The following is a 27337-nucleotide window of genomic DNA, read 5'->3' as shown; positions in this document are numbered from 1 at the left end:
CAGGCTGGAGTACAGTAGCATAATCTCGGCTCACTGCAGTGTCCGCCTCCTGGATTCAAGCAATTCTCCTGCCTCAGCCTCCTGAGTAGCTGGGATTACAGGTGCCTGCCACTATGCCCAGATAACTTTTGTAGTTTTAGTAGAGATGGGGTTTCACCATGTTGGGCAGGCTGATCTCGAACTCCTGACATCAGATGACCACCCACCTCGGCCTCCCAAAGTGCTGGGATTACAGGCATGAGCCACTGCGCCCGGCACGTGGATTTTATTCAATGAATTACGTGGAGTGTGTCTGCCTCTCCTCTCTCCCCTTCCACCTCCTCCACCTCTTCCGCCTCTGCCACCCCTCAGACAGCAAGACCAACCCCTTCTCTTCCTCCTCCTCAGCCTATTCAGCATGAAGATCATGAGGATGAAGACCTTTATGATGACACACTTCTACTTAGTGAATAGTAAATATACTTCCTCTTCCATATGATTTTCTTAGCAACATCTTCTTTTCTCCCAGGTTCAAGTGATTCTCCTGCCTCAGCCTCCCCAGTAGCTGGGACTACAGACATGCACCACCATGCTTAGCTCATTTTTCTATTTTTAGTGGAGATGGGGTTTTACCACATTGGCCAAGCAGGTCTTGAACTCATGACCCCAGGTAATACACCCACCTTGGCCTCCCAAAGTGTTGGGATGACAGGTGTGAGCCCCTGAACCCCAACAGATTTCCCTTTAAAGCTTGGAGTTGGGGCAGAGACTGCCTTGTTGTTGTTGTTTTTTTTTTTTTTTGAGACGGAGTCTCGCTCTGTGGCCCAGGCTGAAGTGCAGTGGCCGGATCTCGGCTCACTGCAAGCTCCGCCTCCCTGGTTCACGCCATTCTCCTGCCTCCGCCTCCCCAGTAGCTGGGACTACAGGTGCCCGCCACCTCGCCCGGCTAGTTTTTTGTATTTTTTTAGTAGAGACGGGGTTTCACCGTGTTAGCCAGGATGGTCTCGATCTCCTGACCTCGTGATCCGCCCGTCTCGGCCTCCCAAAGTGCTGGGATTACAGGCTTGAGCCACCGCGCCCGGCCGAGACTGCCTTGTTTTAAGCCAGGGGCATGTCATGGATGGCAGGCTCTTTCCTTAGGGTCTACTTAGGGTTTGCGACCTTCTGAGGCAGGGCCCTTCCTCCAGGAAGCCTCCGTGGTTACCCCTTGCTCCCCTTACTCCCTCCCAGCTCCCTGACCTGCTGTTCCTCCCTTCAACCTAGGCTGTGCTTACAGTGCTGGAAGATTCTTTTTCCAGTTTTGTCTCCCCAAGTCTAGGAGATGCTGAGTTTTTTGGGGGTGTCCCGAAGTGCCCAGCACAGACTCATGACTAAGTGAGCATCAGGGAGGGATTGCTAAATGCACAAAAAGCCTGATGAATGATGTGGGGCCAGTTTGGGATCAGGCTGTGAAACACACACACGTACACCCACATTCAGGCAGTCACACACCAACCCGTTGGGGCTGGGCTGGGCCTGGTAGGCAGAAGGAAGGCTGGAAATCCCATAATGAATCACCCCTACCCTAGGTTTCCTCCCACCTCAGGAGGCCCACTTGTCAGGATAAATCAAGACCTCTTGGCTGGGCACGGTGGTTCACGCCTGTAATCCCAGTACTTTGGGAGGCCAAGGTGGGCAGATCACCTGAGGTCAGGAGTTCGAGACCAGCTTGACCAATATGATGAAACCCCATCTCTACTAAAAATACAAAAATTAGCCAGACGTACTGGCATGCGCCTGTAATTCCAGCCACTCGGGAGGCCGAGACAGGAGAATCGCTTGAACACGGGAGGCGGAGACTGCGGTGAGCCGAGATGGCCCCGTTGCACTTCAGCCTGGGCAACAAAAGCTAAACTCCGTCTCAGAAAAAAAAAAAGGCCGAGCGTGGTGGCTCAAGCCTGTAATCCCAGCACTTTGGGAGGCCGAGACAGGCGGATCACGAGGTCAGGAGATTGAGACCATCCCGGCTAACCCGGTGAAACCCCGTCTCTACTAAAAAATACAAAAAAAAAACTAGCCGGGCGAGGTGGCGGGCGCCTGTAGTCCCAGCTACTCGGGAGGCTGAGGCAGGAGAATGGCGTAAATCCGGGAGGCGGAGCTTGCAGTGAGCTGAGATCCGGCCACTGCACTCCAGCCTGGGCGACAGAGCGAGACTCCGTCTCAAAAAAAAAAAAAAAAAAGTCAAGGCTCCTCCAGGCTGCAGACAGACCAGAGGGGTCACAAGAGTAGCCACTGACTATGGAGCCGGGCCGGCTCTCATGAGTTGTAGCATTGGTACAGATAGGCAGAGCCTTGGGTCCTGGATCTTTTTTTTTTTTGAGACGGAGTCTCGCTCTGTCACCCAGGCTGGAGGGCAGTGGCTGGATCTCAGCTCACTGCAAGCTCCGCCTCCCGGGTTCACGCCATTCTCCTGCCTCAGCCTCTGGAGTAGCTGGGACTACAGGCGCCGCCACCTCGCCCGGCTAGTTTTTTGTATTTTTAGTAGAGACGGGGTTTCACCGTGTTAGCCAGGATGGTCTCGATCTCCTGACCTGGTGATCCGCCTGTCTCGGCCTCCTAAAGTGCTGGGATTATAGGCTTGAGCCACCGCGCCCGGTCGGGTCCTGGACCTTAAGCGAGGCTGGGACGAGGCCAGAGGAGAAAGAACTTGGGGCAGGGCTGGGCTTGGGTTCAACCTCAGAGTTGACAGCATGCACTATGGTGGCACTAATGATGCTAATAATGAAGACCCTGCTACTCCTGTTACAGGAAAGGGGTCCCGATCCAGACCCCAAGAGAGGGTTCTTGGATCTCACGCAAGAAAGAATTCAGGGTGAGTCCACAGAGTAAAGTGAAAGCAAGTTTATTAGGAAAGTGAAGGAATAAAGAATGACTACTCCATAGGCAGAGCAGCCCTAATGGCTGCTGGTTGCCTTTTCTTTCCTTTTTTGAGACGGAGTTTCACTCTTGTTGACCGAGCTGCAGTGCAATGGAACGATCTTGGCTCACTGCAACCTCCTCCTCCTGGGTTCAAGCGATTTTCCTGCCCCAGCCTCCTGAGTAGCTGGGATTACAGGCATGTGCCACCACGCCCGGCTAATTTTTTGTGTTTTTAGTAGAGATAGGGATTCACCATGTTGGCCAGGCTGGTCTCAAGCTCCTGACCTCAGGTGATCCTTCCGCCTCAGCCTCCCAAAGTGCTGGGATTACAGGCGTGAGCCACCGTGCCCAGCATGGTTGCCTATTTTTATGGTTATTTCTTGATTATAGGCTAAACAAGGGGTGGATTATTCATTATTATGGTCCTCTTAAGACCATATAGGGTAACTTCCTATCATTGCCATGTCATTTGTAAATTGTCATGGCGCTGGGGGAGTGTAGTAGTGAGGACGACCAGAGGCCACTCTTGTAGCCATCTTGGTTTTGATGGGTTTGAGCTGGCTGCTGCTGCTTCTTTTTTTTTTTTTTTTTTTTTCTTTTTTTGGAGGAGTTTCACTTTTGTTGCCCAGAATGGAGTGCAGTGGCGCAATCTCGGCTCACTGCAACCTCCACCTCTGGGGTTCAAGTGATTCTCCTGCCTCAGCCTTCCGAGTAGCTGGGATTACAGGCGTCCACCACCACACCTGGCTAATTTTTGTATTTTTAGTAGAGACAGTGTTTCTACTAAACACTGTGATCCTCCCACCTTGGCCTCCCAAAGTGCTGGGGTTACGAGTGTAAGCCATCACACCTGGCCAAAATTTACCATTTTAAAGTGTACAGTTTAGTGGCATTTAGCATATTTACAGTGTTTTGCAGTTGTCACCTCTATCTAGTTCCAAAGAATTTGCATACCCCCAAAAGAAAACTCTGTCCTCATCAGCAGTCATTCCTCACTCACCCTTCCCCTGCCCCTGGCAACCACAAATCTGCTTTCTGTCTCTATGGATTCACCTATTCTGGACATTTCAGATCAATGGAATCTCACACTATGGACCTTTTGTGTCTGTCTTTTTTTTTTTTTTTTAAACTCAGCATCATGTTTTCAAGGTTCATCATCATAGCCTGGATCAGTGTTTCATTCCTTTTCAGGGCTGCATAATATTCTATTGTGAGAAAGGATCACGATTTGTTTAGGTAATTGAGTGTTTATTGGAACACACTTCCTTCCATTCGTTTACATTTCTATGGCTGTTTTCCTGCTATAATAGCTGAGTCACAAAGCAGAAAATATTTACTATCTGGCCCTGTCCCCATCAGCAGTCACTCTACATTCCCCCTCCCACAGCCCCTGGCAACCACAAATCTGCCTTCTGTCTCTATGGATTCACTTATTCTGGACATTTCAGATCAATGAAATCTCACACTACGGCTTTTGTGTCTGTCTTTTTTTCACTCTCTCAGTATCATGTTTTCAAGCTTCATTGTCATAGCCTGAATCAGTGCTTCATTCCTTTTCAGGGCTGCATAATATTCCATTGTATGACAGGATCACAAATTGTCTAGGTGATTGAATGTTTATTGGAACACATATTCCCTTCCATTCATCTACATAGCTATGGTGGCTGTTTCCTGCCCGGCTATTTTTTTGTATTTTTTTTTTTTTTTCTTTCTTAGAGACGGGATTTCACCATGTTAGCCAGGATGGTCTCGATCTCCTGACCTCATGATCCACCCTCTTCAGCCTGCCAAAGTGCTGGGATTACAGGCATGAGCCACCGCGCACGGCCTATCTGGCCTTTTAATACAAACTTTGCTAACCCCTGCTGAGCCAGCCCACCTGGATTCAAATGCCTATGCTGCTGCTTACTGGCTGGAGAAAGTGGCTTTATCTCTAGTCTTCATTTCGTCCATCTCTAAAATGGGAGAATAGTACCAACCGCATGGGGTGACTGTTAAGGATAAATGAGTTGATACTTGTATAAAGTGCTTAAAACAGTGCCTAGCACAGCTGAGTGTGGTGGCTCATGCCTGTAATCCCAACACGTTAGGAGGCTGAGGCGGGTGGATCACCTGAGACCAGGAGTTCGAGACCAGCCTGGCCAACATAGTGAAATCTCATCTCTACTAAAAACACAAAAATTAGCCAGGCGTTGTAGTGTGTGCCTGTAATCCCAGCTATTCAGGAGGCTGAGGTAGGAGAATTGTTTGAACCCAGGAGGCAGAGGTTGCAGTGAGCCGAGTTTGCTCCACTGCATTCCAGCCTGGGCAGCAATAGTGAAACTCTGTCTCAAAATTAAACAACAACAACAAAAACAACAAAATACCCTCAAAAAAACACGTGGAATGCACTTAATGAGTAGGGAGTAGAGGATGGTGGTGTCCTGGGTTCCTGTTGTCCCACCCGCCTGCCCCAGCTTCCCCAGCAAAGGTTCAGCCCAGCCCATGGGAAAAATCCATTTAATTATTATTATGGCTGGATTCCCATGTCCTAGAGGAGTTCAGACTCATAGTCATGTATTATTTCTGCATCTGGGGCACCTGTCCAAGCCCAGGGCTTCCCTGCTGGCCCCTGGCCTTCCAGTAGCCAGCTGGGCCTTAGGGCTGGGCCTGAAGCCGATCTGGAACCACAGCCAAATCATGAAAGCCAAGGTGAGCCAGCCCCCCAGTCAGTCGAACCCAGTTTACCAAAAAGAGAGTCAAGTCATGACGTGAGCCAATGACCACGCGGCCTCCAGCTGGGGCTTTTCTGCCATCCCCAGTGGGCAGAAGTTGACTTCAATTGCATCTTTCTGGGACATCAGAGGTGAGATTTAATCTCTCAGGCACCTGGTCTTGGAACTGGGGAGGAGGAAGTTTAGTAATTCAAGACATGGGATATTGCAGAGATATGGTGAGCTTAGCTCTTGCCAGTATGCGAGGGGCCAAGACTGAGTGTGGGGGAATGGGGCTAGATGTTAGCGCTTCCTGGCGGAATATTTACGGAGCACCCACGGCCTCCTAGCCGTTATCACCCTGCTTCAGAGAATGACACAGGGCAAAGGGCTTTAAACATATCTTCTATAGAAAAATCCCAAACATATTCAAAAGTAGAGAGAATTGTAAAATGAACCCCTACGCATGCCTATCACAGAATTGACATCTTCAAATCACAATTCATCTTATTTCTTCTATACTCCACCCATTGTCTCTCTTTTGTGATATTATCTGCTGTTGACGATCATTGCCAAGATCTATTAATTCTTTTTTTTTTTTTAAATGGATTCTCGTTCTGTCACCTAGGCTAGAATGCAGTGGCAGGATCCCAGCTCACTGCAACCTCCGCCTCCCGGGTTCATGTGATTCTCCTGCCTTAGCCTCCTGAGTAGCTGGGATTACAGGTGCACACCACCACATCCAGCTAATTTTTTTTTTTCTTATATTTTTGGTGGGGAGGGGGGGGGGGGGGGTTCACTATTTTGGCCAGACTGGTCTTGAACTCCTGACCTCGTGATCTGCCCGCCTTGGCCTCCCAAAGTTCTGGGATTACAGGCCTGAGCCACCGTGCCCGGCTGCCAAGATCTATTAATACATTAGTAGGAACAACATAATGATATTCCTCCTTCATGTATTAGCTGAAATACTTCTATAGAAAGAAACAGTCTCGGCTGGGTGTGGTGGCCCAAGCCTGTAATCCCAGCACTTTGGGAGGCCGAGGTGGGAGGATCACCTGAGGTTAGGAGTTTGAGACTAGCCTGGCCAACATAGAGAAACCCCGTCTCTACTAAAAATATAAAAATTAGCTGGGCGTGGTGGTGCATGCCTGTAATCCCAGCTACTCAGGAGGCTGAGGCAGGAGAATTGCTTGAACCAGCGGGGGGGCGGGGTAGAGGTTGCAGTGAGCTGAGATTGCACCACTGCACTGCAGCCTGGGTAAGACTCTGGTGAGATAGAGCAAGACTCTATTTCAAAAAAAAAAAAGAAAAAAAAGAAACAGTCTCTTATCTTCCATTTGGTTACCCAGTGGTACCATCCATATGGGAAAGCCAAGATGAGTGCTTGATTCTTTTTCTTTTCTAGTTTGTTTATTTATTTATTTGAGATGGAGTTTTGCTCTTGTCGCCCAGGCTGCAGTGCAAGGGCGTGATCTCGGCTCACTGCAACCTCCGCCTCCCGGGTTTAAGTGATTCTCCTGCCTCAGCCTCCTGAGTAGCTGGGATTACTGTCTCCTGCCACCACGCCTGGCTAATTTTTGTATTTTTAGTAGAGACGGGGTTTCACCACGTTGACCAGGCTGGTCTCGAACTCCTGACCTCAGGTGATCCATCAGCCTCGGCCTCCCAAAGTGCTGGGATTACAGGTGTGAGTCACTGCACCCGGCCTGTTTATTCATTTATTTTTATTTTATTTGTTTTTGAGATGGAGTCTCACTCTGTCGCCCAGGCTGGAGTGCAGTGGCGTGATCTCAGCTCACTGCAACCTTCTCCTCCGCCTCCTGAGTAGCTGGGACTACAGGCATGCACCAGCTCGCCTAGCTAATTTTTGTATTTTTAGTAGAGACAGGTTTCACCATCTTGGCCAGGCTGGTCTCGAACTCCTGACCTCGTGATCTACCTGCCTCGGCCTCCCAAAGTGTTGGGATTACAGACATTAGTGCCTGGCCTCTTTTCTAGTTTTCAAAATAATTAGAGTCCCTTAACATCCTCAAAAAGTAAACACTGAGATTTTTTTTCCCTTATTAGATTTACGAGCTCATTATGCCAACACATTGCAGTTTTTATCATTACTGATAATCAAATTGGCTTCCTTCTTTGGCTGGTGGGAGTCTCTTTATGTTGACACCTGAGTTCTTTTGACATGGCTCAGAGTCTTAGGTGGCTTTCTTGCTTCATGATGTAACAAGATGTTCTAACCGGATGCTGTGGGAACATCTTGTTCATTTCCTGCCACGGGCCTGGGATCAGCAATTTCTCCCAGGAACCCTTATTCCTTTGATTGGAAAGTGAGGAATCAGCTCGACAATCAAGGAGCTGAAGTGCTCATGGCTAATAAGTTAGTTTTGTTTCTAGGTCTTTTCACTACACACAAATAGAAAATCCTCTACTATCATTTTATTTATTTATTTATTTTTAAGACAGTCTCGCTGTGTCGCCCAAGCTGGAGTGCAGTGGCACCATCTCAGCTCACTGCAACCTCCATCTCCCAGGTTCAAGTGATTCTTCTGCCTCAGCCTCCCGAGTAGCTGGGACTACAGGTGTGCGTCACCACACCCAGCTAATTTTTGTATTTTTAGTAGCGACGGGGTTTCACCATGTTGGCCAGGATGGTCTCGATCTCTTGACCTCGTGACCTACCCACCTTGGCCTCCCAAAGTGCTGGGATTACAGGCATGAGCCGCTGTGTCAGGCCCTGCCTTTTTTTTTTCCAAGCCAAACTGTATCCAGCTTTATTAAAGATACTTTCCATAAACAATCATGGTATTTCAGGCAGGACATGGGCAGACAATCATTAACAGTATATAACAACTTTCAAACTCCCTTCTTCAATGGACTACCAAAAATCAGAAAGCCACTATAAAAGCCAATGAAGTCTTCATCTGATGCTCTGAACAGGGAAAGTTTAGAGTGAGGGTTGACATTTCACATTTAGCATGTTGTTTAACAACTTTTCACAAGCCGACCCTGACTTTCAGGAAGTAAAATGAAAATGGCAGAATTTATCTGAAGATCCACAATCTAGAAATGGAACCAATGCTGTTTTGACAGGTGCCATCTTAGTGGCATCACTGGAAAGTCCAGATTGTCTGACACACTGGTAACCAATGACTAGGGGTCAGGTCCCAACAGATGTCTGCGCTTAAGGGAGTTAAGTCTATGCTGAAAGATGGAAAGGGAGAAGAGGACATAAAAACAAATTTGTTTTTCCATACCACAAGGCTTTTGTGCCAAGGTGGCCATGTGTGTCAAAGTAGGGAATCCCTCCTCCTGGGAACCAAGGGGAAATCTCTCAAAACTAGAAGGGAAAGGTGTTTTCCCCACATCAATCCAGCTTTGGAGACATTCTATTAGTGACATATGCCCCTTCCCCCCAAAACAACAATGAAGTGTTCTGTGTGCTAACAACATAGCTTTAAAAAAAAAAAAAAGTAAAACAAAATTCTGCATTTTTATAAAACTTGATAAAAAATAGTATTTCAAACTGTACAGTCACCAGAAGTACACAGTTATCAAAAATGCACACACTTCACTTGGCCTCTCCAGCACCTTCAGCTTTCTGTGCCTGGTCTGTTTTGGCATCTCCGTTTTCTGCAGGGTTATTCCCCTCCTTGCCAGCATCAGCTTTTCCCTTTTTCCCTTTGGGTACCTTCTCTCCCTTCTTTGCAGGGGCCTTTTTAGGCTTGGGCTCTGGCTTTGGAGGAGCAGGTTTAGCAGACAACCTCGCGGATCTTCTCTGTGGTTCATCCTTCACCTTGGCTTTATCTCCTTTAGCATCCCCTTCAGCCTTTCTCTTGGGCATGGTGGTGACAGCAGTGGGAGGTAGGTGCTGGACGCGGGATGCAGCGCGCGCGGGCTTTGGTTGGTCCGGGGGTCGTTCTCGCCTCTTCTTCTTCACACTGCTCCTTTTTTTCTTTTTGAGAGGGGGGTCCCCATCACCCAGGTTGGAGTGCAGTGGTCCCATCTTGGCTCATTGCAACCTCTGCCTCTCACGTTCAAGTGATCCTCCCACCTCAGCCTCCTGAGTATTTGGGACCACTGGTGCGCCACCATGTCCAGCTAATTTTTGTATCTTTTGTAGAGACAGGGTTTCACCATGTTGCCTAGGCTGGTCTTGAACTCTTGAGCTCAGGTGATCTGCCCAACTCAGCCTCCCAAACTGCTGTGATTATAGGTGTGAGCCACCACGCCTGGCCTCCCACTCCCTTTCTTTTTTTAAAAAACAAACAAACAAAAAAAATATATATATAACATGGGCCAGGTGCGGTGGCTCACACCTGTAATCCCAGCCCTTTGGGAGGCCGAGGCAGGTGGATCACCTGAGGTCAGGAGTTTGAGACCAGCCTGGCCAACATGGTGAAACCCTGTCTCTACTAAAAATACAAAAATTAGCCAGGTGTGATGGCAGGCACCTGTAATCCCAGCTACTCAGGAGGCTTGAGATATATATATATCATTAATATATATATATAATGAGTTTATATTGATGCTTCCAATTCATATTTTGGACTAAATGCCTTTTATTTAGCCTGATTAATTTGATACCTGCATTTTTATTTTCCCACACTGAAAATCCAGATTCTCACCACCAACAACACATTCACTCATTTGCTTATTCCACAATACATACACATTAATCTCGGAAGAACACACCAACAGTATTTTAAGTGATAAGGTTATGGGAAACAGTTTAACATTTTTTTTTTCCCAGTCCCTTTTCTTTTTGGTATATTCTACTAGGGATGTGCCATTAAATTACTGAGCTAAAATACTTTCTTTTTGATTGGTTATGCCAGTAACCTGAAGTGTTTGATTTCTAGGGATTTTTTTTTTTGAGTGTAGAAAGTATTTACTTTAAAAATTAGCTACAACAATAAAAACAACATCTCACTATAAGATTGTGCATTATAACTGCAACTATTAATAGAACCACTGTGCAATTAGAAAATACCTGAAATAGGGCCGGGCGCAGTGGCTCATGCCTGCAATCCTAGCACTTTGGGAGGCTGAGGAGGGTGGATTGCCTGAGCTCAGGAGTTCGAGACCAGCGTGGGCAACACGGTGAAACCCCATCTCTACTAAAAAACAAAAAATTGATGGGGCTTGGTGGCGTGTGCCTGTAATCCCAGCTACTCAGGAGGCTGAGACAGCCGACTCGTTTGAATCTGGGAGGTGGAGGTTGCAGTGAGCTGAGATTGAGCCATTGCACTCTAGCCTGGGTGACAGAGTGAGACGCCATCTCAAAAATAAATAAATAAATAAGATACACATAAATAAATAATAAAAAAATAAATATAGTACCTTACCACATGCAACTTTGAGTTACTGGGTCATTCAGATGAAGTAATACCACATTACTTTTTTTACTGTGGTAAAATACACATAACATACAATTTACCGTTTTACCCATTTTTACGAATACAGTTCTAGGGCACTGAGTACATTCATGTTGTGCAAGCATCACCACCAGCCATCTCCACAACTTTTTGACTTCCCCAGTTGAAACTCTGTCCCCATTAAACATTAACTTCCTATGCCCCACTTCCTGCCAAGCCCCTAGCAACCATCATTCTACTTTCTGTCTCTATGAATTTGACTACTCTAGATACCTCATATCAATGGAATCATATAGTATTTGTCCTTGTGATCGGCTTATTTCACTTTCCCATAATTAGATAAATGCATATCTAATTCTGCCAGATAGTACCAGTTTTCTCTCCCCAGGGATTACTTTGCATTCACCATTAGCTAAGCATGTGAGTGTGTAAAATACTCCCAAGCCTTTTCATTTGACCTGGTAGACTCCTACACATTCTTTAAAACCCGTCTCTGGCTGGGCGCGGTGGCTCATGCCTATAATCCCAACAATCTGGGAGGCTGAGATGAGAGGACCCTCTTGTGTCCAGGCGACCAGCACAGGCAACATAGCAAGACCTCGTCTTTACAAAATATAAAAAAAATCAGCGACTGGGCGTGGTGGCTCACGCCTGTAATTCCACCACTTTGGGAGGCTGAGGGGGGCGGATCACGAGGTCAGGAGTTCGAGACCAGCCTGGCCAACATGGTGAAACCTCATCTTTACTAAAATACAAAAATTAGCTGGGCATGGTGGTGCGCACTTGTAATCCCAGCTACTCAGGAGGCTGAGGCAGGAGAATCTTTTGAGCCCAGGAGGCGGAGGTTGCAATGAGCCGAGATTGTGCCACTGCACTCCCTCCTGGGAGACAGAGCCAAACTCTGTCTCAAAAAAAAAAAAAAAAAAAAAAAAAATAGCTGGGCATGGTGACGTGCACCTGTCGTCTCAGCTACATGGGAGGCTAAGGTGCGAGGATCACTTGAGCCTAGGAGGTTGAAACTGCCGTGAGCCATGATCGCACCACTGTACTCCAGCTTGGACGATAGAGTGAGACCCTGTCACAAAACAAAAACAAAAGCAAAAAACCCACCTCCAACATCCCCTTTTCCAGGAAGCTTTTCTTTCCTCTCTGGCTTCTTCTTTTTGGCTTCCCTGGTTCCAGGCTCCCTTCTGTGTTTCAGTCTTGATTCTGAGAGGTTGGGAGTGTCTCTGTGCAACCTGATAGTCTGGGAGTGTGTAAGGGCTGGCCCCAGGGCTCACTCTTCTTGGAGCATTCAGCACAGGACTGGCATGGAGAGGTGAAATCTCAGGGAGGTTTTCTGCCTAAATAGCGACAGTCCCATAGCTCTGGGCATCTCTAGCTGGGCTCTCCCAGACTAGAGAAAAAGTACTAGGTCCAGTGGCCCAGTTTCCTCGGTTCTACCTCTGTCCACTCATTGAGCCATCTGTGCCTAAGGGTGGTGACTTCACTGCGTCTGTCACTTGGTCAGAGGAGTGGAATCTGTCTGAGGTAAGGAAGGCCCTAGGTCCGTTCCAGGCTTCCCTCCTCTCTGAGTGGAGCACCTCCCGCTTTCTGTGTCTTGATTTTTCCAGCTGTAAAATGAGAATGATAATGTTTTCATCTCCTGGCTATGGCAAAGGAATTGGTGAATTGAAAGCATGTCTGGGAGTTAGAGACTGATCAGCCTGACCAACATGGAGAAACCTCGTCTCTACTAAAACTACAAAATTAGCCGGGCATGGTGGCGCATGTCTGTAATCCCAGCTACTCAGGAGGCTGAGGCAGGAGAATCAGGAGAACTGCTTGAACCCGGGAGTCAAAGCTTGTGGTAAGCCGAGATCGTGTCATTGATCTCCAGCCTGGCGGAGCCACATAAAGAACAACGCACATGGCTGGGCCTGGTGGCTCATACCTGTAATCCCAGCAATTTGAGAGGCTGAGGCAGGAGGATCACCTGAGATCAGGAGTTCCAGACCAGTTGGGCCAACATGGTGAAACCTGCCTCTACTAAAAATACAAAAATTAGCTGGACATGGTGGCAGGTGCCTATAATCCCAGCTACTTGGGAGGCTGAGGCAGGAGAATCGTTTGAACCTGGGAGGCAGTGGTTGCAGTGAACTGAGATTGTGCCATCGCACTCCAGCCTGGACAACAGAGTGAAACTGTCTCAAAAAAAAAAAAAAAAAAAAAAAAAAATTAATCATTTTGAAGTGCACAATTCAGTAGCATTTAGTACATTCACAGTGTTGTGCAACCATCACTTCTATCTAGTTCCAAAATATTTTCATCACTCCAGATGGAAACCCTGTACCCACTGAGCAATTATTCCCTGTTCCCCACTCCCACCAACCCCTGACAGCTACCAGTGTGATTTTTGTCTCTATAAATCTATGCTGGGTATTTATTTTTTGAAGATAGAGTCTCACTCTGTCACTCAGGCTAGAGTGCAGTGGTGTGATCTCAACTCACTGCAACCTCTGCCTCCTGGGTTCAAGTGATTCTCCTGCCTCAGCCTCCCAAGTATATGGGATTACAGGTGTACACCACTATGTTAGGCTAATTTTTAGTAGAGATGTGGTTTCACCATGTTGGCCAGGCTGGTCTTGAACTACTAACCTCAGGTGATCCACCTGCCTCAGCCCCCCAAAGTGCTGGGATTACAGGCATGAGCCCCTGCACCCTGCCAATGCTGGGTATTTCAGATCAGTGGAACCTCACACTATGTGGCCTTTTGTGTCTGACTTCTCTCACCCAGCATCATGTTTTTGAGGTTCAGCCACACTGTAGCATGGAGCAGTGCTTCATTCCTTTTTGTGGCTGTATAATACTCCATTGTAGGAATATATAATATTTTCTCTATGCATCAACTGATGGACATTTGAGTTGTTTCTACTTTTTTTTTTGACATAGGGTCTCACTCTGTTGCTCAGGCTGGAGTGCAGTGGCGCGATCATGGCTCACTACAACCCCCACCTCCTGGGTTCAAGCAATTTTCCTGCCTCAGCCTCCAGAGTAGCTGGGATTACAGGCATGCGTCACCACACCTGGCTAGTGTTTGTATTTTTAGTAGAGACAGGGTTTCACCATGTTGGCCAGGCTGGTCTCAAACTCCTGGGTTCAAGTGATCCGCCCACCTCGGCCTCCCAAAGTGCTGGGATTACAGGTGTGAGCCACTGCGCCCGACCTGTTTCTACTTTTGAGGAGAATAGAAGTGTACTGCTATGAATATGTGTGTACATGTATTTGTTTGAGTACTTGTCTTCAATTCTTGTGGGCATTTGCCTAGGACTGGTATTGCTGGGCCATGTGGTAACTCTGTGTTTAACTTTTTGAGGGACTGCTAAACCTCACCACTTATGTTTACATACTTTATCTCACTGATGCCTCTCATAGCTATTAGGGAGAGATACGTGGAGACTGGTTAACATCCTCATTTTGCAGACAAGGAAACTGAGGCTAGGAGAGGTGGTCCCATGCCAGCCTGAGGTTAATGGCCATCAGAATAACTTTCACCTGCTTCTGGGCGTGGTCGCTCACACCTGTAGTCCCAGCACTTTGGGAAGCTGAAGTGGGTGGATCGCCTGAGGTCAGGAGTTTGAGACCAGCCTGGCCAACATGGTGAAACCTTGTCTTTACTAAAAATATAAAAAATAGCTGGGCATGGTGGCACACACCCGTAATCCCAGCTACTTCGGAGTCTGAGGTAGGAGAATCGCTTGAACCTGTCTCAAAAAAAAAAAAAAAATGCTCCCATCTGCTGAGTAGCCACTGGGTGCTACCCAGTTGCTAAGGAAGGTCTTAAGATTGACCCCCTAAGAGGCCGAGCATGGTGGCACATGGCTGTAATACCAGCACTTTAGGAGGCTGAGGCAAGAGGATCGCTTGAGGCCAGAAGTTCAAGCCTGCAGTGAGCTAGGATCATGCCACTGTACTCCAGTCTGGGCAGCATAATGAGATCCCAATCTCTTAAAAAAAAAAAAAATGGACTAACCCCGCTCCCCACCTCTGGCCCCAACATCTTTATGCTTCATGTTCTCTGGAATCTGACAGACCTGGGTGTAACACCCAACTTAGGTAAATTACTTCCTTACTCTGAGCTTCTGTGTCTCCACCCGTAAATAATCATAATCCAAGACCCCACCTTATAGTCTTCCTGTGGAGAATGAATTTAATCACGTGGGCAGAGGTTGGCGCCTGTATTAAGCGTTTGATTTACAGATGTATCAAACAAAAAGTGCTCAACTGTCCAGGCACAATGACTCATGTCTGTAATCCCAGCACTTTGAGAGGCAGAGGCGGGAGGATCGCTCAACTTCAGTAGTTCTAGACCAGCCTGAGCAACACAGGGAAACCCTATTTCTACAAAAAATTTTTAAAAAAATTAGCCAGGCATGGTGGTGCACACCTCTAGTCCCAGTTACTTGGGAGGGTCAGGTAGAAGGATTGCTTGAACCTGGGAGTTCGAGGCTGCAATGAGATGTGATTGCGCCACTGCACTCCAACCTGGGTGACAGAGTGAGACCCTGTCTCAAAAATAAAAAGGCCAACTGAGTCTCAGAGGGGTGAAGGAACTTGCCAAAAGTCACACAGCACCCGGATCCAGCCTGCAAGCGTTTTTGAGACATTTCCTGAAACTTCTTAACCCTTTGGAAGCTGGGGAGGAGAGATTCCAAAAGCCAGGTTCTCCTGGGAGGGAGCCTGCTGCTGCATTACTTTGCTGTTTTGGGGAGCTGACCTTTGCCAATGCATAATCCTTGCCGAATCAGCCCGCAGTGGCCTGTGATCACGAACAACAGCAAGTGGTTCCCTGGTGGAGGTGGCGGTACCACGTTTGCTCCAGCCCACTCCCACTCTCTGCTCTTCTGTTGATATCAGCACAGCTGTAGGCAGGCTGATTTCTGGAGCCTCAAATGGGGCAGAGTGCCGGGCACTTCCCTGCCTCCAGCCATTGGCTGCTGCCGGTCCGCCTCCTCTGAGGCACCCTTTCTCTTTCCCTCTCATTCTCCCTGGCACACAGGGAAATCTCGTAAGGACCTTCACTATCTGGCTTCTACCAGTCTCTCTGAGTTCCGCTCCTGTGTTCCCCCTGCCCACTGGCCTCTGGCTCTTTGAGGTCGCCACCCTCCCTCCAGCCCCAGGGCCTCTGCACTTACTGCCCACTTTGTTGGAATGCTCATATTCACATTTTCCCATCATTCAGGGGTCACTCAAATATCACTTCCTTCTAGACGTGTTCCCTATCTTCCCTAAACCAGATTTCCAGTCCCTCCCTGTGACCTCATCCTATTTATGCAGATCCCTATCTGGTGTACTCTTACTCATCTGCGTGTTTATTTCGGCCTCCCCCAGTTGGATGGAAACCGTGTGAGGGCAGGGACCTGTCCCGCTTTGAGGAGCGGCATCCCCAGGGCTGCAACCAGTGCCTGGCACACCCGTTCAGGAAACATCTGTCAACTGACTGACGGCTGGGCTTATTATTATTATTATTATTACTATTATTATTATTATTATTATTATTTTGAGATGGAGTCTCACTCTGTCGCCCAGGCTGGAGTGCAGTGGTGCGATCCTGGCTCACTGCAACCTCTGCCTTCCGGGTTCAAGCAATCCTCCCTGCCTCAGCCTCCCGAGTAGCCGGGATTACAGGTGCCCACCACCACGCATGGCTAATTTTTGTATTTTTTTTTAGTAGAGACAGGGTTTCCCCATGTTGGTCAGGCTGGTCTTGAACTCCTGACCTCAAGTGATCCGCCCACCTCAGCCTCCGAAAGTGCTAGGATTACATTTGTGAGCCACTGCACCCAGCCTTGGGCTTATTATTATAAATGTGAATTTTGTTTTCTCCTAAATTGGCTCGTGAGGATGAAGGCCTTTTTCCATGCTCAGCATCAGCATCTAGGGACACTCCTCAGATGGGCCACAAGAGTTCAAGCCTGTTAAGAAAAAAGAAAAAGGCTGGGCACGGTGGCTCACGTCTGTAATCCTAGCATTTTGAGAGGCCAAGGCAGGCAGATCACCTGAGTTCAGGAGTTCGAGACCAGCCTGGGTAATACGGTGAAACCCTGTCTCCACTAAAAATACAAAAAATTAGCTGGGTGTGGCGGCGTGCACCTGTAGTCTCAGCTACTCTGGAGGCTGAGGCAGGAGAATTGCTAGAACCTGGGAGGCGGAGGTTGCAGTGAGCCGAGATCGTGCCATTGCACTCCAGCCTGGGCAACAGAGTGAGACTCCATCTCTAAAAATAAATAAACAAATAAAGAAATAAATAATAAATAAATATTTTTTTTCCCCGCTGTCTCTGTCAGCAAAGATTGGAAAGGCACTTACCTCTAAGATGCCCAGCCTCATGCTGGAAGATTCTGGGGCCCCAAAAGGCCCAAGCCCTGGGCTCTGAGGCTCTCAGCTTGGGGGCAATTGCAGCCAGTCACTCTCAGCTCCCTGTGGTCAGGACTGGGCTAGCTGAAACAACCTAGATACGAAGTAAGGTACAGCCTGGGATGGGGACATAGAAAGGTTTCTGGAAGAGGGGGTGCTGCAGGGGCTTTGAAGAATGAATAGGAGTTGGTCTCACAGGGAAGAGTATTCCAGCAGAGGAAACAGCTTTAGGGGATTGGGAGAAGGAGAAGTGTGAGAAGTAATAAGGGACATTTACATAACACTTTCCTGAGGACAGATCACGTTCACACCCACCTGCTTGTCGGAGCCTCAGGATTACCTTAAGAGGGAAGGAGGAGGACCACTCCCATTTTACAGTTGAGAAAAATGAAGCACAGAGACGCTAATACGCTAAGACGTGTACCTAAGGCCACAGAGCTGGTAAATGTCAGAGCCAGGCCTAGATACCTGCCTGCTTCTCCTGAAGGGGAATTCTTATTAATAGAGGGACAAGGTTGCTTCTGATAGGCTGTGGGAGCGGTGGGGGAGGGAGGCGGGGGAAAGGGGAGGGAAGAATCTGATTGGCCAAGGAACTGAAAAGTGGAAGTAGTTGGTAGGGTGGGCAGACAAGCAAAGTCTGATTGGCTGGAAAGTAAGATATGGAAGTCTGATTGGGTGAGAATTAAGAGAGTAGTTTAATTGACTAAGGCAGATTCTGATTGGCTGGAAAGTAGGTTATGGAAGTCTGATTGGGTGAGAGTTAAGAGAGTAGTTTAATTGATAAGGCAGACTCTGATTGGCTGAGGGGTTGGAGAGCAGCGTTTAGTTGAGAGAGGGGGAAGAGGGCAGAGCCTAATCGGATGAAAAACAGGAGATTGGGGTTTGATTGACTGAGGGATATAAAAGCATTTAATTGGCTGAGGTGTGGGAGGGTGGAATCTGATTGACTGGGGGAAACTCAGCATGAAGTTTCCCCGGGGCTGTTAGCAATGTCATTTCTGCTCTCCTTCACAAATCCCGTATCTCTGGGCCCTGCTAGAAGGAGGTGGAGATTAATCCCCGAGGACTATGGGGAAATGGAGGCAGGTGTGTGTGGAGGAGGGAAGAGGGCTGGGTCACTCCAAGCAAAGGCCAGAGAGGACACTTCCCCAGCCATACCTGCTGAGAAAGAATCTTGTTCTCCACCTGCCATCACGCCTCCTCCAGAGTGACCACTAGGATTTATACCCCAGAAGGGTGAGGTGTCACCCAGCCCCTCTATAATTCCCAGGGAGGAAGGAGGGGTCCTCCTCATTCCTTCCCCCTCCCCAGCAGCACCCCTTCTCCCCAATCCTCCCCCTTCCTAGGGGACCACACTCTCTATCTCTCTAGTTTCTGATGACAAGGACATTTTCTCCCTCCACGTGCCTGCCCAAAGGCATCTTCTTGCACCCACTGAGTTTTTTGTTTTTTGTTTTGAGACGGAGTCCCGCTCTGTCACCAGGCTGGAGTGTGGTGACATGATCTCGGCTCACTGCAACTTCTGCCTCCTGGGTTCAAACGATTCTCTTGCTTCAGCCTCCCGAGTAGCTGGAACTACAGTTGCACACCACCACGCCTAGCTAATTTTTGTAGTTTTAGTAGAGACGGGGTTTCACCATGTTGGCCAGTATGGTCTCAATCTCTTGACCTTGTGATCCTCCCGCCTCGACCTCCCAAAGTGCTGGGATTACAGGCATGAGCTACCTCGCCCGGCCCTCACTGGGTTTTTATTGCTATTGTCTTCCTCCTCCACCAGGAGCTTTTCTCCCCTCCCTTCCTCTGCCCCTAATCTTCCTGTTTTACTGTCTTTATCTCTCTTCCTTCACCCTCCTCCTTCTCTTCTACTCACTCCATTAAAAACTCCAGCCTAGGCCATGCGCGGGGGCTGATGCCTGTAATCCCAACACTTTGGGAAGCTAAGGCTTGAGCCCAGGGCAACACAGTGGGACCCTCACCCTATCTCTACAAAAAAATTAAAAAATCAGCTGGGCGTGGTGGCGAGCGCCTGTGGTTTTAGCTACTTGGGAGGCTGAGACGGGAAGATCGCTTGAGCCCAGGAGGTCGAGGCTGCAGTGGACTATGACTGCACCACTGCACTCCAGCCTGGATGACAGAGTGAGACCCTATCTCAAAAACAACACAAAACCTCTTGTCTAAATGATGCCCAAGTGGAAAACCTTGGAGTTACATCCAGTCTGTCAGCAAATCCCATCAGCTCCACCTTTTATTAAACAAATCCCAAATTCTACCACCTTTCACAACTCTCAGTTCCTTCAGGGTTGGGTAGCGAGGCAGCAAGCTCTTGCTCTCCCTTTACTCTGTTCATGATATTGCAGCCAGAGGAAGCCTGTTAAAACCTCCCAGGGGATACCCCTTCTCTGCCTAGAACTCTGTATGGCTCCCACCTTCCTCAGAGTAATAACCTAAGCCCTCTCGGTGGTCCCCCAGGTCCTAGACAACCTGTCCTGTCATTTCCCTGCATTTATCTCCTCCCAGTATCCCCCTCACTCACTCTGCTCCAGCTTCACTGACCTCTTGACTGTTCTTTAAAGCATGGTCCAGCCTCAGGGCCTTTACACAGGCTGTGCCGTCTGCTTGGAATGCTTAAGATCTCTGTTCAAATATCACTTCCTCAGAGAGGGCTTCCACATCTCCTTACCTTGCTGGGTTTTGTTCCATAGCACATACCACATAGAATATACACTTTTAATTTATGTGTTTCTGTTTATTCATTGCAGAGCAATGCCTGGCACTATATGCAAACTTGGCATTTGTTGAATGAGTAAGTGCTGTGTGACAGCTGGGGCTGGGGACAAGGCAGAGAAAGAGAAGGATCCCTTTTACCTGCATGGAGTTTACAGCCCTACCCAGGGCTAAACAAATCCAAGAGCCAGGTGCGGTGGCTCACACCTGTAGTTCCAGCACTTTGGGAGGCTGAGGCGGGTAGATCACCTGAAGTCAGGAGTTCGAGACCAACCTGATCAACACACTGAAACCCCATCTCTACTAAAAATACAAAATTATCTGGGCGTGGTGGCGTATTCCAGCTACTTGTGAGTCTGAGGCAGGAGAATCGCTTGAATTCGGGAGGTGGAGGTTGCCGTGAGCCAAGATCACATATTGCACTCCAGCCTGGGCAGCAAGAGCAAGACTCTGTCTCAACAAAACAAAACAAAACAAAAACAAAAACAAAAAAAAATCACTCCAAGAGCAATTTTGCTGGGAACGAGGACACACAGGGGCTGTGGCTGGATTGAGTATGGGCTGGAACTGAGCCCAGTGACTGGGGAAGCCCTCAGAAAAAATGGCCTTAAGCAGGAGTTAGTTGGGTGGGTAAGAGGAAGATAATTCCAAGCAGAGGGAAGACCATGTGCAAAGGATTTAAAGTTGGAGAGATGGTCTTTGATGGGTTTGGCAAAAATGGTCCCAAGTGGCTTGTGTGTGGATGGGGAGAAGGAAAGCGGCCAACACATGTTAGAAGGGGCCATTTAACACCCCACTCGCCTCTCTCTCCCTCCCTCCCTTTCTCCCTCTCCTTCCTTCCTCCCTCCCTCCCTCCCTCCTTCCTTCCTTCCTTCCTTCCCTCTCTGTCTCTCTTCTTTCTTTCTTCTTTTTTTTGAGACAATTTTGCTCTTGTTGCCCAAGCTGGAGTACAATGATCTCAGCTCACTACAACCTCTGCCTCCCGGGTTCAAGTGATTCTCCTGCCTCAGCCTCCCGAGTAGCTGGGATTACAGGTGCACGCCACCATGCCCGGGTCATTTTTTGGTATTTTTAGTAGAAACGGGGTTTCACCATGTGAGCCAGGCTGGTCTTGAACGTCCGACCTCAGGTGATCCGCCTGCCTTGTGCTGGGATCTCCCAAAGTGCTGGGATTAGAGGGATGAACTGCCATGCCCGGCTGAATTGCTTTCTTTGTTTGAAATCTCTGATATCACCTGTTCTGATTCCACTTTTCTGCCTCACTGTTTCTGTGTCCCAGGAGGCTGATGTATATGGACCACTCAATGACCTTCTTTGTCTTGTGGCTTCCAGTTGGGTTGAAACAACAGGGAGCTATAGCAGGCATTGGAGGGAGGGAGGAAAGTGAGGTTGGGGTATTGGTAACTCATCTTCTTTCCATGCAGGCTGGCTGTGTCCCTCCACCAGAGGTTCAGAACTCTTGACAGGTGGACCTCTTTGCATAGCCCTGTCTGGTTCATTTCTAGCAACTTTAGTTCCTTGGCCCCAGGTCCTAGGGATGGTAACTAATTTCAGCTGTTACTAGCCCCCTGGTGAGCTGCGCTATCCCTTTGAAAATAGTGTTTTTTATTAAATTCTCTTCAGATTACCCTACTTAAGTGTTCCATCTGTTTCCTGCCAAGTTCTTTTTTATTTTTACTTTAATTTTTTTTTGAGATAGAGTCTTGCTCTGTCACCCAGGCTGGAGTGCAGTGGCGCGATCTCAACTCACTGCAACCTCCACCTCCCAGGTTCAAGTGATTCTCCTTCCTCAGCCTCCCGAATAGCTGGGACTACAGGTGTGCACCCCCATGCCCGGCTAATTTTTGTATTTTTAGTAGAGACAGGGTTTTACCATGTTGACGAGACTGGTCTCGAATTCCTGAGCTCAGGAGATCTGCCCACCTTGGCCTCCCAAAGTGCTAGGATTACAGGTGTGAGCCACCACGCCTGGCCCTCTTTTGTTTTTAGAGACAGGGTCTCACTCTGTTGCTCAGACTGGAGTGAAGTGGTGCAATTGTAGCTCATTGAAACCTCAAACTCCTGGGGTCAAGCAATCCTCCCACCTCAGCCTCCTGAGTAGCTGGGACTACAGGCAGGTACCACTATACCTGACTAATTTTTTATTTTTTATAATTTTACAAAAAATTATTTTTTGTAGAGATGGGGTCTGGCTGTGTTGCTCAGGCCGGTCTCAAACTCCTGGACTGAAGCAATCCTCCTGCTTCAACCTCCCAATAATAATAATATATATATAATTATTTATATATATTATTATATTATATATTATTTATATATTATTATATTATATATTATATTTATATATATTATATATATATTTAATTGAGGTGAGGCTGGGCACAGTGGCTTATGCCTGTAATCCCAGCACATTGGGAGGCTGAAAAGGGCGGATCACTTGAGGACAGAAGTTTGAGATCAGCCTGGCAAACATGGCAAAACCCCATCTCTACTAAAAATACAAAAAAATTAGCTGGATGGGTATCACAGGCATGTAATCCCAGCTACTTGGGAGGCTGAGGCACGAGAATTGTTTGAACGCAGGAGGTGGAGTTTGCAGTGAGCTGAGATGGCACCATTGCACTCCAGCCTGGGCGACAGAGTGAGACTCTGTCTCAAAAAAAAAAAAAAAAAAAAAAAAAAAAATTTGAGGTGAAATTCACGTAACATAAAATTAACCCTTTACAGTGTAGAATTCAGTGACATTTAGTGCATTCACAGTGTTGTGCAACCATCAGCTTTAACTAGTTCCAGTGTTTTTTGTCACCCCAAAAGGAGGTCCTAGAACCACTCCCCCGGGATATGGACTTCTCTCTCCATCCCCTCTCCCCCACCCCCTGGCAACCACTACCCCACTTTCTGTCTCTGTGAATTAACTTAGTCTGAATATTTCATGTAAATGGAATAATGCACTATGTGACCTTTTGTGTCCGGTTTCTTCCACTCAGCACAATGTTTATGAGGCTCATCCACATTGCGGCATGGATCAGGGCTTTATTTATTTTTATTTGTATTATTTTTTTTTCAGACGGAGTCTCACTCTGTTGCCCAGGCTGGAGTGCAGTGGTGTGGTCTCAGCTCACTGCAACCTTTGCCTCCTGGGTTCAAGCGATTCTCCTACCTCAACTTCCTGAGTAGCTGGGATTACAGTGCCCGCCACCATACTCAGCTAATTTTTGTATTTTTAGTAGAGATGGGATTTCACCATGCTGGCCAGGCTGGCTCGACCTCCTGACCTTAGGTGATGCATCTGCCTTGGCCTCCCAGAGTGCTGGGACTACAGGCAAGAGCCACCTCGCCTGGCCTTATTCCTTTTAATGACTGAGTAATATTCCATTGTATGGATGGACCACAATTTGTTTATCCATTCATCTGTTGGTGGAATTTGGGTTGTTTCCACCTTAGGCTATAATAAATCGTGCTATCCTGAGCACTCCTCTAAAATTACATATGAGTACCTGTCTTCCTTTCCCTCCTTCCCTCCCTCCCTTCTCTTCCTTCCTTCCTTCCTTCCTTCCTTCCTTCCTTCCTTCCTTCCTTTCTTTCTTTCTTTCTTTCTTTCTTTCTTTCTTTCTTTCTTTCTTTCTTTCTTTCTTTCTTTCTTTCTTTCTTTCTTTCTTTCTCTTTTTTCTTTTGAGACAGGGTCTCATTCTGTAGCCACGCTGGCATGCAGTGGTGCAATCTCAGCTCACTGCAATCTCAGCCTCCCAGACTCAAGCTATCCTCCCACCTCAGCCTCCCAAATAGTTGGGACTACAGGTACATACCACCATGCCCAGCCAATGTTTTATATTTTGTAGAGACGAAGTCTTGCCATGTTGTTGCCCAGGCCAGTCTGGAACTCCTGGGCTTAAGCGATGCTCTCTTGCCTCAGCCTCCCAATGTGCTGAGATGACAGCTGGAAGGCACCGTACCTGGCAAGTACTTGTTTTCAGTTATTGTGGGTACATACCTAGGAGTGGAATATCTGGGTCCTATGGTAATTCTGATCAGCTTTTTGAGAAATTCCCAAACCGTTTTCCACTGCGGCTAAACCATTTTATGTGGCCACCAGCAGGGTATGGCGAGATCCCTCTTCTTTTTATCTTTGACTCCCTGCATGACCTGCCACATCCACTCCCAGACAGCTTTCTACTACCATTTCCCAAGTCCAGCCACAGGCTCCACTTCGTCCCCTCACACTTCAACCTCACCCCACTGAGCCCTGGGCTGTGCCAGGCTGAGGGCTCTGGTGGCATGGGAACCACACAGCTCTAGAGCCTGGATTCCTTGACATCTAGGTGCAAGTAATGGTGCCTATTACCACTCTTCTGCAAACTCCATCTCCAGCTCTGTGCTGCTGCCTGTCCTCTATAAATGTAGCTATGATCTCTGAGGTCAGGAGTTCAAGACCAGCCTGGCCAACATGGCGAAACCCTGTCTCTACTAAAAATACAAAAATTAGCCAGGCGTGGTGGCGCGAGGCTGTAATCCCAGTTACTCAGGAGGCTGAGGCAGGATAATTGCTTGAACCCGGGAGGTGGAAGTTGCAGTGAGCCAAGATCGCGCCATTGCACTCCAGCCTGGGTGACAGAGCAAGACTCTGTCTCATTCAAAAAAAAAAAGGCCAGGCGTGGTGGCTCATGCCTGTGATCCCAGCACTTTGGTAGGCCAAGGCAGGCGGATCACCTGAGGTCAGGGGTTTGAGACCAGCCTGGCCAACATGGCGAAACCCCGTCTCTACTAAAAATACAAAAATTAGCTGGGCATGGTGGTGTGCGCCTGTAATCCCAGCCACTCGGGAGGCTGAGGCAGGAGAGTCGCTTGACCCCGGGAGGCGAAGGTTACAGTGAGCCAAGATTGTGCCACTGTACTCCAGCCTGGGCAACAGAGCGACAGAGGGAGACTCCATCTTAAAAAAAAAAAAAAAAGGTGGCTGTGATTCCCACTTCTACCCTCCCCTCCTCTTCTCTGCCCACCTCTCTCCTGAGTGATCTCACTGACCTACTGTCATGCCATCCACTGTCTTCCCAAGGCAGGTGATTCACAGATGCACTTCTCAGGAGGTGCCCTCATACTGAGCCCAGCCGCCTCCTGGGTGTCTCCCTAAATGTCATCCCACGAGACTTTTAGACTGAAGGTGACCCATGATTTCCCAATCTTAACACTGTCAACATTTGAGGCTGGATTATTCTTTGGGGGTGGGGGTGTTCTGTGCATTGCAGGATGTTGAATGGCATCTCTGGCCTTCACCCACCAGATGTCAGTTGCACCACCCCCAATTCCCCCACCCCCACCTCCACCCCCCACCCAGCAGTGTGATCTCCTGATGTTGCTAAACATTCCCTGGCGGAAAACTTTGCTCTGCTGGGGTGGCCCCAATCAACTGCAAACTCAAACAGCTGATGTTTGTCCAGCCTGTGCTCTGTGCCAGGAGTGGGGCCGAACACCACCTCATCACGTGGGCTTCTCCTGTATTTTATCCATAGGGAGATGGAGGCTCAGAGCAGCCATGTGACTAGCTCAAGGCCACACATCCACGAAGCCCACTCTTAGTGCTGCCGACCCTTTCACTTACTCCTCTTTCCTGGTCTCCAGCTCTTTCAGAGCAGGGAAGTCAGGCAGATGCCTTCTTTTCCTTCTCTCTTCCCTAGAACCCTGTATTTAGCCAGTGGCCAACAGAGATGACCTCCGGGACCTCATCCTTAATCCCCTCCTGGGTCTCAGCTACCCCCACCCTTTGTCTCTGTCCCCTGCAGCCACTGCAGGGGTCCCTCTCAAACTTCACTCTATGTGAATCTTTGCATTTTCCAAAGGGCTAGTAAGTTCTGCCTTGGCCAGAATTATTGGCAAAACAAAATTCATATCCCTAAAAAATAGGCTTTAATGCTGTGTTAATTATGAATAAAAAATTAATAAAAATAAGCTCTTCCTCAGAAGTAAAAACAATTAAAGACACAAATAAATATAAATAATTATTTTTTAACGTTCTAGGAGTTGGGAGAATGGCTTGAGCCCAGGAATTTGAGACTAGCCTGGACAACATAGTGAGACCCTATCTCTAAAAAAATGAAAAAAATATTAGCTGGGTGTGGTGGCATGTGTTTATAGTCCCAACTACTCAGGAGGCTGAGGCAGGGGGATGGCTTGAGCCCAGGAGTCATCCCAGCCTGGATGATAGAATGAGACCAATCAACTAACAGGGGGCACCTCCCCTACTCAAGCACCATCCATGGCTCCCTACTGCCCACCAGATCAAGACCCAGCCATTCAAACTGGCCTTCACAGTCAACTCCTGCATCCCTCCAGCCTCCACACCTCTCACACTCCAAGGCCAGGGAAAGCCACCTGCTAAGTCACACCCTCCAGTTTCTCTGTGCTTGAGCCCTACCCCCTCTTCTGCACTTGTTGAAATCCAACCTCTCCCTGCAGTCCCAGCTCAAATGTCACATCCTGCACGTCACCTTCCCTGACCTCACGTCTGCCTCCTCCAAGCAGCAAAACTTCAATTACTTGTGTCTCCTCTTCTTCACCTGGAGACATGCCCCACACCTTCCACGCCCTCTTCCCAAGGGCCCAGCACCAAGTGAGAGAGTATTATTGGAAAAAAGAGGGATACGGAAGTCTTCTAAGTTTATCACCTGCTGGGGCAAGTGGAGATTCTTGTCTTCTCATCTGTCTGCCCACTTGCTGAGGTCAGCCACACATCCACCCACCGACCCAGGAGGACAGACACATCCAGAGGCGGAGATGACTTTGGACATATCTGGAGCAGATGGGTTGGCCAAGGACAACATCCTGGCCGGAGGGTCAAGGTGTCTGGCAGTGGGTGGGGAGGAGTGGTGTGCGGGGAGCAGAACCAGTCTGGTGCTGCTTGTTGAGGCTGGAGGTCTTCCTGGAGGAAGAGGGTGTTGCAGGCTCCAGAGCCTCCAGGGGTGGGTGCGGGGGAGAGGTTAGGCTCAGGATCCAGAGAGAGGGGAAGGGTTGGTTCCCAAGGGCTGGGGGAGCCAGAGAATTCCTGAGGGCTCCAGAGGAGGCTTCTGGAGGGGTCAGTGGGGCCCCAGGGGTTGATGGTTTAGGGATCGCTGTCCAAGCTTGGGAGCAAACATGGAAGTAAGGGCCATGGGGGGTGTTGGTGTGGGAGGAGTGTGGTCCAGAGCTGGACTTGGGCGCTAATGCGGCCCAGCAGCGGCAGGAGGGCGGGGAGCCTGACGGTTTAGGAATGATCGGTGTCCAAGTCTCTGTCTCTCTCTGTCT

General features: G+C 48.4%; 1 pseudogene across 1 annotated transcript; it reads right to left on the bottom strand.

The window, feature by feature from the left end:
• Positions 1–8319: 8319 nt before the first annotated feature.
• LOC111554291 lies at positions 8320–9508 on the bottom strand (annotated as a pseudogene). The gene has a single exon (XR_002735200.3). The product of XR_002735200.3 is annotated as a non-histone chromosomal protein HMG-17 pseudogene (transcript).
• Between the last annotated feature and the right edge of the window lie 17829 nt (positions 9509–27337).

The sequence above is a fragment of the Piliocolobus tephrosceles genome, chromosome 21 (genome assembly GCF_002776525.5).
Source record: "Piliocolobus tephrosceles isolate RC106 chromosome 21, ASM277652v3, whole genome shotgun sequence".
Classification (NCBI taxonomy): domain Eukaryota; kingdom Metazoa; phylum Chordata; class Mammalia; order Primates; family Cercopithecidae; genus Piliocolobus; species Piliocolobus tephrosceles.
The sequence above is the reverse complement of the archived record's forward strand: the minus strand, read 5'-3'. Positions and strand labels throughout refer to the sequence as shown.